General features: G+C 41.6%; 1 pseudogene; it reads left to right on the top strand.

Moving 5' to 3' along the window:
* Positions 1–655: 655 nt before the first annotated feature.
* Positions 656–9,712, top strand: LOC104257205 (aldo-keto reductase family 1 member B1-like; annotated as a pseudogene).
* The last annotated feature ends 6,465 nt before the right edge of the window (positions 9,713–16,177 follow it).

Consider the following 16,177-nt stretch of genomic DNA (forward strand, 5'->3'; position numbering starts at 1 on the left):
GATGGCTCTTGAAAAAACAAAGCTTTATTTATTTCTTAGCTCCTCTCTCAAGTGGGGGAACCCTTCATTAAAAGGACTGTGCTGTCCCCATGTCCTGCAGCTCATCAGTACGAGTCATAGGCTGTAATGGGGGCAGCGGAAGGGAGGGGATGTATATAACATGGGTGACCGGTGCTGTGGGGATGAAGCAGTATTAGGAAATTTTTTAACAATGATCCCTCCTGTGGGCAGATCTGTGCTTCCTCCTGAGACAGACAGCTTTGTCTTCTTCTGGTGATGTGTTCAGGAGCGGACAGGTGAGACCAGAAATGGTTCCTGGGATGTGTGCAAACTCCTCAAATATCACTTTTCTTGCAGAAAAGCAGAGACTGAGGTACACAAAAAGCTGCAACCTCAGTCAATGCCATATGTGTAACTGGCATGACAAGCTCAGTCGACAAATTCATGTGAGGAGCCCACAATCAGTTTTGAAATACTCCAAAGGGTGAGATAAAGGCAAAATACCTGCATTCTCTTGCTTATTATAGCACTTCTGCCCATATTTTCCTTGTCCGCAGCCAGTCAGCAGGCAGGAGGGAGGGACAAAGTCTATTTAAAAGGTTTTGCAAAGGGCTGCAGCCTCTCCTTGCCTGCGGTGGCTGGGAGGGGACCACGCATGGCCACCTACCTGGATCTGCTCACCTGCACGAGGGTGCCCATCCTGGACTGGGGACCTGGCAGGTACCTGCTGGAGCTGGGGACCTCTCCTCATCCCTGTGCCTCTGGTCACGCAGGTGACACCAGGAAATTGCTGAGAATCACGGTAGACTTTTACAGCAATCTCCTTTCCAGGTTAGGAAAATGCAGTAAATCCTCTGTGCAGCATTTCATGCCTTTTGAAATACTTCAGGTATTGCAGGTATTTACATCTGTCCTTCAGGGATTTTTTTATGTGAGCAGGTAGTGTTCACTTAGTGCTGGTAGTGAGCAGGTAGAAGGAGATTTTCCTTAGCTGTGGAAAAAAATTACATACTACAAAAGCAAAAACTGCTGCCCAGCTTGTTTTTCTTTGTTTTTTCTTTGCTTTTGGCACTGGGTATTAATCTCCCAGCATGTCATGTAGGTGTCATTGTTGATGAGTGCATGTAGATATAGGAACTTAAGTGGCAATCAGTGGGTTTGGAAATGGGAATTTATATTAACTCCTTAGAGATGGAAAACAACTCATTTGTATGGCAGCAGATGAGTACATAGCACTTTGCAGGAAAATAGTTTGGGTAGGTCTTTACCTGCAAATATTATGTAACGGAGTTTTGGTAAAACAGAAGATTTAAGGATATACTGAATTATAAATGCAAAAGGAGTCTGGAAATGAGCTGAAAATTTTAAGAAAATGAGTTGCTTAAGAAAGCAAATAATGGATTGTCCCCCTGGACTAGAGACTGGAAATGAAATATGTTGAATTGCAAGCTGCCAAGTCCATGAAACACTGTCCAGTCAGCATAGAATTACTTTAAATTATTCTTGCAATGTTTTTTGGTCAGCTGCTTCTAATCATCACATAACATGCACAAATAGGGCTAAGTTTCTTTAACCCTTTCAGTCTTGGTTGGTCTAATGACAAGACACTGAGAAGCCTAAAGCAACTAAGTCGGCTTTAAAAAAACCAGTGTGCCTTGCATGGGGTCTCTTAGGGCACTGATGCTGTGATGGATGAGCTCTCTGAAGGAACCTGTTAGGACACCAACAGGAACCGGTTAGGACTAAACAGAAGGAAAATTTTGGACAAGTTATCTCTGCCACCACAAAAATCTCTTGTGTTAGTGCAATGACAACATGGCCCAAACCCACTCTGATTACTTCATCAAAGCTATTCTATCTCAAGGTTCCCAGAGCAACTTCAGCTGTGACTCCCTGTACGGCAGCTTTCCTGTGCCGCAGCAGCACCCAGAGATGTGGTAGTCCATAAAGTCCAGGGTTTGGCCGGTGTTGCTGTTAGCCTGCTTTCCCATGCCGCCCTAGGAGCTGCAGCATTCACACGTAGGAATGGGTGGGATGGGGAAAGGGGCTGCAAAAGGGAAAGCTTGTAAAACTTTAAACTGGCTATTTGGTTGTGTGTAGCCTTGTGGAAAAAGTTGCTGCAGTTTCTGGGTTTTTTTTAATTTAAATTAACAAAACCAAGCACCGTTCAATTGGAAATACTTGGAAAAGTGAAATCATTAAAAAAGAAGATGATGGGTGGGGATATAATGAAGTTAAATGTAGGAGGTTGTCACAGTTTTGAATCGTGTTTCTGTTTGAAATGCCATTTTCCAGAATCGGTATCGAGTCATCAAACAACTCTTGTGTCTCCAAGCCAAGAATCTGAAGTGATTTACTTTGCTATTAAATGCCAGGTTGTATATTTTACCCAGGAGGTGGCACTGTCTGTAGTGTTTTGCTGTCCCTCACCTCCCTTGTCCTGTGTCAACAGGAGCCGGCTTGTTTGTGTGCAGGACCAGCAAGCTTTTCAGAGGTGACTCATTTCCTCGTGTTGCCAGTATCTCATACAAAAATTGCTTTTAATTTCTGGGCAAATTAGAACTTATTTTGAGACAGCCTGGTGTCCGAATGTGAACATTCAATCTTTAGAAAAGGGCAGATCAGCTCAGGCAACTCATCAGTGACTCCCATGGCCAGTTCCAAAGGGCTCATTTTATGCCAGAAAACTAAAAAAAAGCAAGATCCAAACTGGAACACCTCATTATTTGGGGGTTTAAAGTCTCCGGATTTGGAGGACAGCGAACTTTTTTTTCTGCTATTTACCGAATTACTGACTTTTCTTCTTGTTTCAGTCTCTCTCCAAGGAACAGCAAGAGACGCAGTGAAGTTTGCCATCAATGTAGGTTGCCATCACTTTGATTGTGCCTACATGTACCTGAACGAGAGTGAGATCAGGGATGCACTATGAGAAAAAATTAAGGAGAGGGTTGTGATGTGAGAAGACCTCTTTATGGTATGTCCTTGGATAACTTGTCTCACATGAGGCCAGTTCTCAAGAGGAGAGACAAGGTCTCAACCTGCAAAATGCCAGGGGATGAAGCTGGTCTGGGAAGCAACTCCTTTCTGCCAGGGCAAAGTGTTTTGCAGATGGAGGGAAGAAAGACGTCAACTCTTGAAAAAAAAAAAAAAAAAAGCTTGATTTGAGAGGGATTTTTTTGTAGTCCATATCCATTGTCAGCCATGGAGACAGGAACTAAGGCCCTGCTCTCAGTTCCCTCTGAGATAGGAAGCCGGGCTATTGTATTCGTGGTCACTCCCGCTGTGCTGCTGGCCTCAGCCTGTTAACTCCCGTGTGTTATGTTTTGTTTTGTTTTTTCCCCCAACAACAATGGTAGGAAAAATAAAGTAACTTCTATCTGCTGGAAGCTGGCAGGTCAATTTTCACCAGTTTTGCTTTTTTGATTCGTTTTGCTTAATTGTTGTATGAATCGTTGGAATTTTAGAGTATCTCATTCTCATTTTACTTAACTGACCGTACTGCAAATAAAACAAGGTGCACAAAAGTGGCACTTCCTCAAGACAAGAAGATGTGCCATATCATGAGCTGCCTCCATGTCAGCACCGTGTGTTTCCCTGCCAGGGAAGCTCTGTAGTCATGAGGCTAGGAGAGCAGCTCCCAGGCTTTGTGTTACCCCTGCAGCTGTGGTTCACCTTCCATCAGAGATCCCTGGTGAAGGAGGCATGCCAGAAAACACTTGCTGCCCTCCAACTGGGTTATTTGGATCTCCACCTGACGCACTGGCCCATGGAATTCATTGTATTGAGACTTTAACTCCTGGGAGCCATCTGTCAGACCTCTGCCACTTTTTCCTTTGGGTCTGGACATGCCCTTAAGTCCTCCCTAATGAGGAGTGCTGTTAAACCTCATTAGGACATAATGACAAATCTCTGAATGGAGTGTCCTGGAGGAAAGGTAAGATCATGGCTGCTTAAGCTAGGTCTTGTAGTACAAAAAAATAATCGCCTTATTTTATCCTGCACAGCATTTCCATGTCATGGATCAAATTACCGTCCAGATCACATTCCTCTTAAAGTCTGGGATTTGGCTGTCATTTGCTCATGCAGGATCAAACAGTTGTGAATTACTTAGTTCCTATTTTGCTCTTCTCTTTCTACCCTCAGGTTAAATAAATCCTCGTTTCCCCATCGTGTCACATCCCTGGCCTTCCCCCAACCTGAGTGAGGCACATAAAAGTGTCTGCCCTTCCTCTGCCTGCAGGACAGATTCTCAAGAAGCAGATTTTCTTGAAGATTACACTGTTCGTACAGATTACTGGCTTCGGCCACCTCTCTCCCCAACACAAACATAAGCCAGGATATCCAGCGTGTCTCCAGCTCCACTCGCTTCTAGAATTCCTAAGTGATTTCTTTTACTACTTACGATTCAGGCTATCTTAAACTCGCTTTGCTTTTGTGATGGTAGGCAGGAGAGGAGCTATCTCCTGCAGATGGAAATGTCATGATCATTCCCAGCAATACAGATTTTCTGGTTATGTGGGAGGTACAGTCATTGACAGGCTGAAAAGTTCTTGCTAGTTTGAAATAACAGCCTGAAAACTTTAAGGTTTCCACTTTGGGATTCATTCTCAGGGGATTGCCAATGTGAAGTATTCCAGATTGCTGATTTCTCTCTGTCCTTGGGCTCCTTTGTGTGTTACTTTGCCAGAATTGAGGTATTTTTATGTCTACTGCTTACTAAAGTGGCTGGGTGGGCATGGCAAGAGGCAATCTTTGACTGTGTGCGTACCCTGCAGTGGCTTGAGCTGACATACATACACTGTTGCTTCAGTCCCCACACCACTCTCCGAGCTGTAGCCATGCTCATCCCTAGCTGCACCTGAGCTGTCCAGATCTCAGCAAAGCCAACATGCCTGTGCCAATGTACCCACAGCACCCAAAATTCCCCCTTTTAGAAAGTACTGGAACTTGCCCAAAGTACATCGCTAAAGCCGTGTGTGCAAGGCAAACAGGCATGAGCACAGGCTGCATAAGAGTCAAGACTTGGGTGCAAGTTCAAATTTCTGCTTGGCTGATGCTTTGGGCTTCCTTTCTCCGCCACCCCCACCAGTGCTCAGCATGGCCAGGTTGAAAGAGTACAAGAGACTCACCGGAGTCAGAAGAATTCGCTGATGCTTTTTCCCTTCTGTCAGATGAAGAATAAGGCATATTTTTGTTACTCGTTTGAAGGAAAAAAGTGGACATTTCAGGCTGCTGCTTATGATGGCAACTTCAAATAAAAATGATTTCTGCTTTGGAAGAGGTCTATCTCCTGCTCTAAAGGCTGGTAGTAGATTATTTTCTCCTGTTTCTTTTCTGCTGGAGATGCCAATCTAATTAGAGCTGTCTAGCTGTTTTATTGGTTGCTAGTGTGAAAAAAAATAGGTGGTGGCTGGGGAACACAGCACTGCTTATACTATACTGACACTGCTAAATGGTACATCTCCCTTGGGAATTTAAGTGGTGTTGATGATCAGGTATTCTTCCCCAGCTCTCCCAGAACAGCTCCTCATTGAGCTGCCCTGTTCCAAACAATGAGCTTTTTATTACAGGGTAATTATTTTGTTAGCTGAGAAATTATCCTAAAAAAAAGTTTTATTTTGGAGCAGAAGGGCTACTTGGGGATAATATTTCCAAATAGTTGTATTCTACTGAAATAATCATAGTGTAATAATTGTTAATCTTGAATAACGCTGTTATTTATTTGTATGATGATACGTGATGTAAGAGCCCATGTCTTTGACCAAGGTCCCACTGTTCAATGTGCTGTACTAACACCATATCAGAAGAAGATCCCAGCGATGATGATTTTTACCATTGTAGTCTTTGCACAGGCATTTTTTCCATATAAAAAAAAGATCTTAATTCAATAGCGAGTCTGATTCTGTATTGTTTCTAGGCTATGGAAGAGCTGTTGGATGCAGGAATGGTGAAGGCCATTGGCGTCTCCAACTTCAACTGCAAACAGATAGATTGCCTCCTGAGCAAACCAGGCTTAAGACACAACCCTGCAAATCATCTCGTAAATTGTTCTCAAACTCATCAGTACTGACATCACACCTGTCTGGGGTGTTGCATTTGATGGAACATCTCTGGCAGTGAAATAACTTTTATGTCAAGGCTGTGCTTTTTGATACCTGTTTGAGAAGACACCTGCATTTGCCTAAAGTAATGAAAACCACAGGACGTTCTTTGCCCTTCCTTGCACAGGAAGCTGCAGTTACCCAAGCCCGCGGTGATCCTGGGTTGAAAGTCCCACCTTCACCTTTCACTGAGCTCGCAGAGGCTGAGACTTGAGCTCTGCAATGAAGAATGCGGTAAGGCTTACCCTTCTCCTTTCCTACAGCCCTGGTGCTTGTCCCAGGAGCTAAGGAAAAAGAGGCAGCATGAATAGGTAGGACCAAAGCCAGGCTACGCTGCTGGGTGAATAGGTAGGACTGGATCACACGAGAGTTGGATGCTTCAGCTGGATGTAGACAACTGGACCTTGGAGCCCATTCATATGGGGACTGTGAGAGCTCATGAAAAATGAGGCAGGCAGCTGGAAAGAGAAACTGATGTATGAAGATTGGGCCTTGTTGGAGGCAGGGTTGGAAAGAAGGGGAAACGATCTGAAATACTGCCTGACTCTCTTAAAAACCCTGTAGCTGCAAAAAGAACCACCTTTTCAAAGCTGATGTGGGGCTTGGTAGGTTGTCATAGTGATGCTAAACCTTGAAATACGTTTTGCTTCTGAAGAAACCTAATATTTTTATCTGTAGATTGAGAGCCACCCCTATCTTGCTCAGGAAGAGCTGATTAAGTTTTGCCAATCCAAAGGGATCTCTGTCACTGCATATTGTCCCCTTGGAGCGCCCAACGAACATGGTAGGAATGCTTTGTGAGACTTCTTTCTTAGATGTAGATTGAAGCCAATACAGTAAACCAGTCTTAGGCTGTGGATAAACCCTCACAGAGTAAAACTGATGTAATTAGAAAAATATTTACTAATTTGTTAAAAACACACACGCACAGAAACCTCTCTCATACTTACTGTGATATTCAGTCCCCTAATTCATACCCATGCTGTTACTGGAGTTTCATATTTAGGAGAAAAAAGATCAGTTGGTTGGTGAAAGTAGTGAAGATAATTCTTAATGGAGCTTGGGTGAGTTTATTAAACATGTAAGAGAACTTGTGAACCAAAAAAAACCCCCAAAACCAAAGCAGCACATGCTTACAAAAATAGCAACTTTGCAGTCCTGCTGAGACAAATGGGTTAGTTTTTTAAATGGATGACTTGAAGAAATGTTGCTTTTACTCCAGTCTTCATGGCTGTCTCTGACCTGGGACAGGGCATTTACCAGAGCAGCTATGCTTGGGAAGGACATGACAGCCGCCCATTCTCAAGATTAAATTTTCGGGATCTGGACCAAAGAAATTCCTGGCCTGATCCCAGGCTAGACTGAAATGTGCTACAGTGACATGTTACACTAGAAACTACAGGCCTCTTCTCATGTGCCAACCTGTGATAAAAGGAAAAGAATGAAGGCAGGGACTGGAGCAACGAGAAGATGGTGAATTGAAGTGTGAAAGATGATGCTTTCTTACCATTTAAACAATATTCTTGCACCACAGTGCTTGAGGGAGAAGACACAAGGCCATTCAACTGCTGAAGTCTGTTTTTTATTTTCACAGGTCCAAGCCTGAGGATATTCCCTTTCTGATGATCCCCAAATTAAGGAAATTGCACTCAAGTACAACAAGACCCCAGCTCAGATTAATACTGATCACATTTTCCCTGGTGACATGTATTTTTCCTACTTCTGCTAAAGTAACTACTTAAAGAGGTATTATGGAAAGCTGAGTTCCAACTGTGTCTCATAGACCTTGTAATGCTCTGAAAAATATTCTAACACTAGTTTTGATGACGGACAGAAGATTGCCAATGGCTTTGGGCTTTAATTGTCATGCTAGCCACTTCTACACACAGCATCCCTGGCCAATCCTGAACTCTTGTTCAATGCACTCACATGCTGTCATCTCAACTTCAGAGACAGATAATGATTAAATGAGCTCATGTAATACTTAGGGAGGGTTTACATAGTGCTTTTGCTATGTGAGCTATCTCTGATTATCATCAGTAGAGCTGTTCCATGTAACCATGTAGGCACGTATGGTTTTTGGCTTTCAGAAGACAGGCAGAACTTCTTCAGCTGTAATTCCCTATCTGTTCCTGCAGGTGCTTATCCGGCTCCAGATTCAAAGAAATGTAACTGTAATTCCCAAATCTGTCACTCCACACCATATTGAGGAAAATTTTAAGTTAAGAGTGTATCTATCTTACAAAATTCTTAACGGTCTTAAACGCTTCAACAAACACTCTGCCAGAGGAACAAAATACCCCCTTCATACTTAGAACTGGGAAAAAACCTTTTGTTTGTCAGATACCATGTCGGTTATTTCTTTATGAATGCAAAAAGTTACTTTAAAAGTAAGGAGCCGAGTCTCCTTCATTAGAATACATCAAGTAAGAGATATTAACTTTTCCACGCTGTGATATAAATATGATGCATTAGACCCCACCAGCACTGTAACATTATGACATTTTTTTCATTGTTCATCACAAACGTGCATCCATTGCACACTTCCTAGTGCTTCAACAAATAAAACCACTTTTCTACTTCTGGTTTTGGTATTCTTTCTGCAAATGAACTTACATTTGTCTTTTTGCACACATGAGTAACCCAGCTGTTTGGGACCTTTATTCAGGTGTTTGACTTTGAATTGGCTAAAGAGGAGTAGGAAACATTCCTTGCTTTCAAGAAGCGGTATTGCACCTGTGCATTAAGCAAGTGAGTCCCTCCTCCTCCTCCATATTTTAGCAAGACTGGATTATCATTGGATATCCTCTTAACAGACAGTATTTGATAGCCCCACTTAAAAAGAGAGGGAACCTTAGCCAATACCTGGTCACATCCGTATCTGCTGGAATCCAGCACTAGGGTTTATTAGAGCACTGTCCATCTTGTACAGGTTGGTAGCACTGGGATTTTTGCAGGTATGTTGTGTGTTAAGATATTTTGTAACAGACGCATACCAAACTGCTGTCTGAAAATAAAAACAGGCTGGAAACTCCAAAATAAATAGGCAGCAATTTTTTTCTTTTGTTTTCTTTGGCTACTTTATATAAGAGACAGTCAGTGTAAATAAACTCCATTTTAAGAATGAGAGTTGTAAGTTTTTTTGAAGTGAAAAGCTGTGCCTATGTGTTTATGCCAATGTTATTAAGGCAGCATCTAGGTAATAGAATGGTTAGATACAGACTTACCAAGATCTGCAATTTATTCTGTTTTCCCAGGTTACCCACTTACCTAATCGCATACTGCGGACTTAGGAGTTCACAAGACAGCGGTTTAATATCGCAGGGAAGTTTGGTGATTTCAGTTAAGCAAAAGATACATTATCTTTTGAGAACAAGGACACTGGTATATGCGAAGGTTACAGAGCATTAACTTCCTCTGCCCTGTGTAAACTAAGCAGGCTCACGTTAGTGTTTTTACTGTAGTTCACCATTTCAGTTCTGCAGAGCTTTTGTCAAGGGGAAAAAAGCTTTTTCTTCTCAGCCTCAAGACTATATCCTTAAAGTGTTTTAATCATACTCTCTTTTTCCAGATGCAAAAATTACAAGGACTATCCTTTTTTGGAAGACTAACGTAGACATCATCTTCAGATCCTCCAGGGATCAGGACCGTATATCATTGTTTCAAACAATTTGTAATACTTCATGTGTATTAAATCACAACGTAAGCGGAATATGTATCACAAGATGGGAGAAGGTAGCTCATAGGCATTCTGAAGAGTAATCTTTAGGCGTGCATGCATTTGCTTCCCTTATCATCAACCACAGTTATATCAGTCCTTTATCTGTATCTTTGCTCTGCTCTTGTAGCAAAATTCTCAGTTGTAGCAAAATATATATTCTCTTATCATTTAGTAATGATAGTTAAAGAAGTTTAACAAACCTGAATCTCTGGGATTTGTGAAAAACAGTCTTTGTCATAAATATAAATCCTGACAGATCTTAGAGAAATTTAGATTCTCCTAGTGATTGTATTTTTGGACAAAAGGTCAAAACATATGCTATCTTTTAGTTGGTAATATAAGACAATCCATTTAACATCAGATCTTTATGAGGTAAGACAATATGCTGCTTGAGATTCTTAGTTCAGTAATTTCAGCGTAACAGACTGAAAGCTCTTTAGAGGACACTGCTGAATTATGTTTCAGGAGCTGTTTTCTTAATGAGGTTTCCCATTTATGAACTGCTAAAAACTAACAAACAGGTAGGAGATTTGTATGTTTGGTTTATCATATCTACAAGAGTATATAAATACTGCCTTTATCAGTAGAATGGCTGCAGTTAAGACTGTGATTCTCTCCCAGCAAATCCACAGCCTGATAAAGGAGACACAGAGGAATTATTTTGTTTGGCAACTGTCTTATTTAACAAGCAGAAAAGTTGGGCAGCTTCATAGAAGTCAACAGTAGATTTTTGCTCTCTTGTACCGCTCCCTAGATACTGTCTGCTCATGTTTTGACTCAAAGGATGTCACTGTATGTTGTTTTCTCTGGTAAAAAAAGTCAGTGCTACTGCAGCCCATGCATCTGCTGGAGTTTTAGTGAGGTGCCTGTTAATCAAGACTTCTTGGTCTTTAACAGGTGACTCAAAACTCCTGTTTAGGCTCTTCCAGCCCAGCAGAAGAATAACGTGGATCAGCACTGCCTGCAGAGAGGAAGGATGACTGTGTAATTAAAGTTCAGGGCTTGGATATCCTTTTCCAACTGATTTTCTTTGTAGTTGAGGTTTTTAAGTCTATAAAGGAAATTATGACATATCTTTGAGCTACTTTAGACTTTTGCAAGATGTTTGAGTAACAGGTGCCCTAGAAATGGCAAAGCAATTCTGTGAAATTAGATTTCCTACAGCAGGTCTTCTAAAGAAGGAAGTCTGAAAAGCCTATCAGCAATTGACACCAAACAGTTACAGTGGAGTGGTATGGACAGGAAAGTGCCTACTACAGGCGCTCTCTTTTTTTTCCTCCCCATGAACATGCTAAATTGAAAAGGTCAGTTACAGGATATCATCATAGCCACAGTTAGAAAATCAACTGCATGGAAGGTGCTGTGCTTCCAGGCATTCAGACTGTGCGGTCAGGTTCTCCATCTACAGCAGCAGGAGCAATACCCACTAAAGCTGTGGTGTATAGCCTATCTTGAAATACTCTCTACTTCATAGGAATTTTCTAACAACATTCCAATTTAATCACAGCTCTCAGACTTGAAGTTATTTACAGGATGTTTATAGACTGTGGTAGGCAGGAAGTTGGACTAGATGATCACAGTAGCCATATAATAGTAAAAAATTCAAAACAAGTTAGAAGCCAGAGATTGTGTGTTTATTTAGAGACAATGGATTTTTTTCAGCTGCAGCAACTTTAGCAAAGGCAAAAAGAGAAAAGTTTGGGTGATGTCAGTTACTGCAAAATAAAGTATCTTCTATTTTGCAGAAGAGCTAGAGCCTTGTAACTTTAAAGACAGCTTGTGCCTTTCTAGCAGACCATTGCTGCCTCACAGCAGCCTACAATGGCAGTAAGCCTGCTGCTGTAAGCTGCTCAAGAAGCACACTTCCATAGCTTCACCACTCCACCTACCCCAACACGTGTGCTGCGAGGGCATTGCTCTAATTGCATCTACTATCCCTAGATAAGAAACTAAGCATGATCTCCCCTGTATTCTGTTTTGAGGATTCCAAAAGTCTTTCAGCATCACGTGTAGGGTTGTGGGGTTTTTTTTTTGCGAGTTCAGACTTTGCTTTACAAGAAAATAAAAATTGCCATGACAGGCTAGGATAGAGACTTGGGCTTGTTTTACTGCTATTGTGAATTCAGTTGACTAAAGAAGAGCAAGTGTTTTGTTAGTCAAATCACTGCAGCAGAAGAGAGAAGACAGTTGCAGTTTGTCTATTCCTAAAAAGTTTTATTTGTTCTGTCAGTGCAGGGACCTGCAGCAGAGGTATTTCCACACACTGATAAGTGCTGGGAACTTTCTAATCTTCACTTGCAGGTTCATCTAAATCCTGTGTTAATAAGTGTATACTGATGGCCATTTAACACACTCCCTTTTCTGTGGTTGTGACTAATTCAACTGCATGGTGCTAGCTGGGTAGCTCAAGGTACATACTGTGACAGTCTGTCTCCACATAATTTCAGTGGCCTGTGGAGCATTTGTTAGTTACTAATCCCCAGGCTGGATGGATGTCTAGCACAAGGAGCAGATGCACAAGATGCCACAGGTCTAGCACTTCATAGACCTGAGAAGACCAAGGCCATCTCTTAAAGCCAGGAGAGAACGTGCCATGCTACAAACAAAATGCTTCAGGAAAAGAACGTGAGTATTCTCTCAGTGTCAGGCACAGCATAAACAGGCTTAGATCACCATATCCTGCTCTAGGGAGTAGAGTAAGTTTCTTGAAGGACTAGCAGCTTTTCTTCCTGTGTGCCTACTTCCTCAGCAGCATAATCATTGGCTTTCTGTTGGAACTACAGAAAGAGGTTTATGTTATCCCCAAATAATTTTCAGTTTCCATCAGCTATGTAACAGCACTCTTAAACCAAACCTGCGGATACATCTTTCCTAGTCAGCAGTGAGATTATTGGTGCCACTGAACTGAACCCAGTAAACGGAAAACACCTTAGCTTAGCATTTTGCCTTTGTATCACAACATGTTATCCCATGACTTGAGCTTTTATTGTGCAGTTCATCCATTCTGTTGTAGTCAGGCCTTCATTAAAAGTTGCAAAGGGGCTGGGTGAAAAAATAAAGTGTTATGTCGATGTTTTGGAGAGAAAACAGGATAACATAGGTAACGAACAATAGGTAAAATTCAAAACTCCCTGCTGATCACTGCTGCTCAGGTTTTCTATCTATTATAATTCCAAGCTTTCTCACATTGAGGTCAATATAATTCAAAAGCAAACAGAAAAACAAACAATAAGATAGAGACCCATTCTGTGAACTTTTTGCATTCAATCCTACACAGAAAGTTCTGGTCCATGCCCTCCTCTGTATCCTGAAGGAGATTTATAGAAGACTGACTAGGATGATCAATGACATGGGAATAATTACTACAGGCAGCAATTAAGTAGGCTAAGACTTTCCTTGACCAGACACCAGTGCAGGGAGTTAGGCCAGAAGTTTACCAAATCTGGAGCAGCGTGGAAAGCATGACTGGAAATAGACCAGTTGCCATCTCCTCCACTGTAAAAACCAGGAGCATCAAATGAATCCAGCAGAAGACAAGGCCAAAACAAATAAAAGAGGTAGCGATTCTTCACAAGATGTGTGGTTATGAAAAATCATTCCCTGGGAATGCAACAGATTCACAAGGTAACTGAACAAGAGTTAACTGATGGCTGTTCAACACAAAAAGCCTTAGACTGCTGTCAGAATATTTGAAGAACACACCACCACAATGCTCAACTTACTCATCTTCAACAACCTGTTTTGGCCGCAGTTAGACAGGATGCTGCAGAAGGTAGATATTTAGTCTGATCCATTTCAGCTGTTCTTATGAGCAGCTATCAGCTGGCTTGTAATCAGACTTATTTCAGTTCAAAAAAGCTAGACTGCATATTCAGCTTAATTTTTTTTGCTTAATAATTTGGAAAAAAGATGTAGTTTTGCAGATGTTCGTACTAGCGGTCATGTACATGCACTTTAACAAATTAAAATGCAAGACCAACATGGCCTAGGAAAGAGTTGCCTCTCAGCTTAAATGAGCAAGGTCCTGCCAGAATAAGGCAGGGCTCTGTACTTTTAAAAGTGACCAAGGACAAGGCAGAGGGAGGGATGACAAATAGTTACTGACAGAGTTTACAGATGACAAACTAGGGGAGTATTAAGTGATTAAAAAGATAAAATCATTTGCCCTGAGTCAACTGTTCTGTGCCCCAATTAAGCAATAGACTCCAGATTTCTAGTCATATCTTCAACATAGTGAACACAGATTAAAAATCCAAATACAGGATTTTCTTTTCCTGTTTTTAATAATGTAGTTTCCTGTGCCCCGATTTCACAACTCTGCACAAATGTTACAGTACGCACTTGTGTCAGTCTTGTGAGCTCAGCAAGAAGAGAGATCCTGCCTCCCCTTCCCCAAAGAGAAAAAAGACCAAGTTCGAGAGTGTCATACAAAAAGTGATTCCAGCCAGGCAGGCTTATGTATTTATGTTCCAATATCAGAAGTCAAGCCATTTTCTCCCAAAGGAACATCAACTGCAACCTGAAACATACTGTGTCTGTAAGACTATTTGTGCTGTCCTACCTCCAACCAGCAAGATGCCAATTCCAGCTGCTTCTTGTATTCTCCTCTACTACCCAAAAGAATTATCAAAAAAGGTCTCTTGCCTCCTCCAGTGAGATAACTGCCAATTTTGTCTACCTGTTTTCCCTGATAAATCAGTTCACCATCATTCTTAGCTACTATGGAAATGGATCTGTTCTGTCAGACACATTGTCTTTTAACATGAAAAAAAGGCCTGCTAATCTGGTACCATTTGAAGCAGTGAGTGCAGCTGGAAGTGAAACAAATTTTGACTGCAAGTACCAATTCTATGGGTCCTGAGAACATTGTTTTTCTGTCTCCTGCTCTTAATCTTTCCTGTAGGCTGGACTCCTCTTCTAGGGTGCGCTGCAGTATCACACTAGTTTAACTGCTGCAGCAGAGTCCTGAGAAAGTCCAGTAAGAGAGGCCAACAAGGTGGAGCTGAACTACAAGTTCTTAAATCAAAAACACAAAACAAAAAACAACCACTTTACATTGGAAGAGCTACAAGATTATATTTGTCCTTAAGTTTCTTTGATCAGAAACCCAGAGATCTGTCAAATCACAATACAAAAACAAATGCTGTGAACAGTTGTAGCAGGAAGAGCTCAGTTAGCAGGAATGCTAGGCTCCGGATATCTAATTCTTTGATCTTTCCACTTTACCTTTTAGAAGATGAAAGGAAATCTCTACCCTTGTGGGCAGAGAGTGTGGCACAAGTATGGGGGTACAACAGCCATTTATTTTACTGTAACAATCCCCAGATCAACCTAGATTAAATGAAGACTTGGCTACAGTCTAGAAGCCTGTCTCTTCCTCTGCCTCAGCCTTATTTAATTATATCTGGCCTTGAAGAAGCAATCCAAAATCATTATGGGTGACAGGGTTTTGTAACACTCCCTTCCTCCCCGCTCCTCACTCTTTCTGACAACAGCCTGCTTTCTGTTCAAGCTTCTGCATCTTTGTCCCTTTGCTCAGGTGCTTCTCTGTTTTTCCTCCATTTCACCAAACATCCAAGCCCTCTGCCGGTTACGTGCTGCACTATGTCCCAGAACGACCCTTTCCAAATTCTTTCCCGCTAAGTCATCCAGCAAAATACAGACAGCGCCTGTTACAATACCACTCCACCCCGAGTGCTAGCTAGTCTTTCTTCTGCTGCGGAGCAGCCTGTCTGAAAGTCTTCTCCAGTAAAATTCCTACTCTCAGAATGGAAAATTTCAGGCATAAGCTTTCATAAAGTTACAGTGAAATGAAAACAGAGGAAATTAACAGAACCTGAGGTACTATTTTGGAAACCCTGACCCTCAATGTAACTTCTTGCCAGAACACACTTGTCACAAAAAAAGTGTTATTTCCAAGCAAGTCAACATTGCCCCAGTTTTCTGTCACAGCTTGGACTAATCTAAGAACATTAGCTGTTCTGCTTTTTCTAGATGCCTTTGGGCTTTTATTTATCACATTACGGAAGTACAAAAACACTTGCAGAACTGAAGCTTTTTGTATTTGCTTTTAAGCCCAGAATTTAAAGTGATTATGATGAATTTATGTCAGGAGAATCAGCATTAGAGGAGAATATTGCCTGGAGTCAGACACCGATTCTCTCCTCCCTCCTTCTCGTGTTGTAAGTTAACTCAGTCTTGTCTGTTCAGCCTATTGTAATATTCTGACCAAAAATGTGACGCATGTAAAGTCTGGCCTCAGCGATAGTGGAAAGATTTAAAAGAAACATTTGAAGATAACAAAATCCGTTTTCTCAATATAATAGTTAGCATTTATCAGAAGGAAAAACTTTAA

The sequence above is a fragment of the Gavia stellata genome, chromosome 4, assembly GCF_030936135.1.
Source record: "Gavia stellata isolate bGavSte3 chromosome 4, bGavSte3.hap2, whole genome shotgun sequence".
NCBI lineage: Eukaryota > Metazoa > Chordata > Aves > Gaviiformes > Gaviidae > Gavia > Gavia stellata.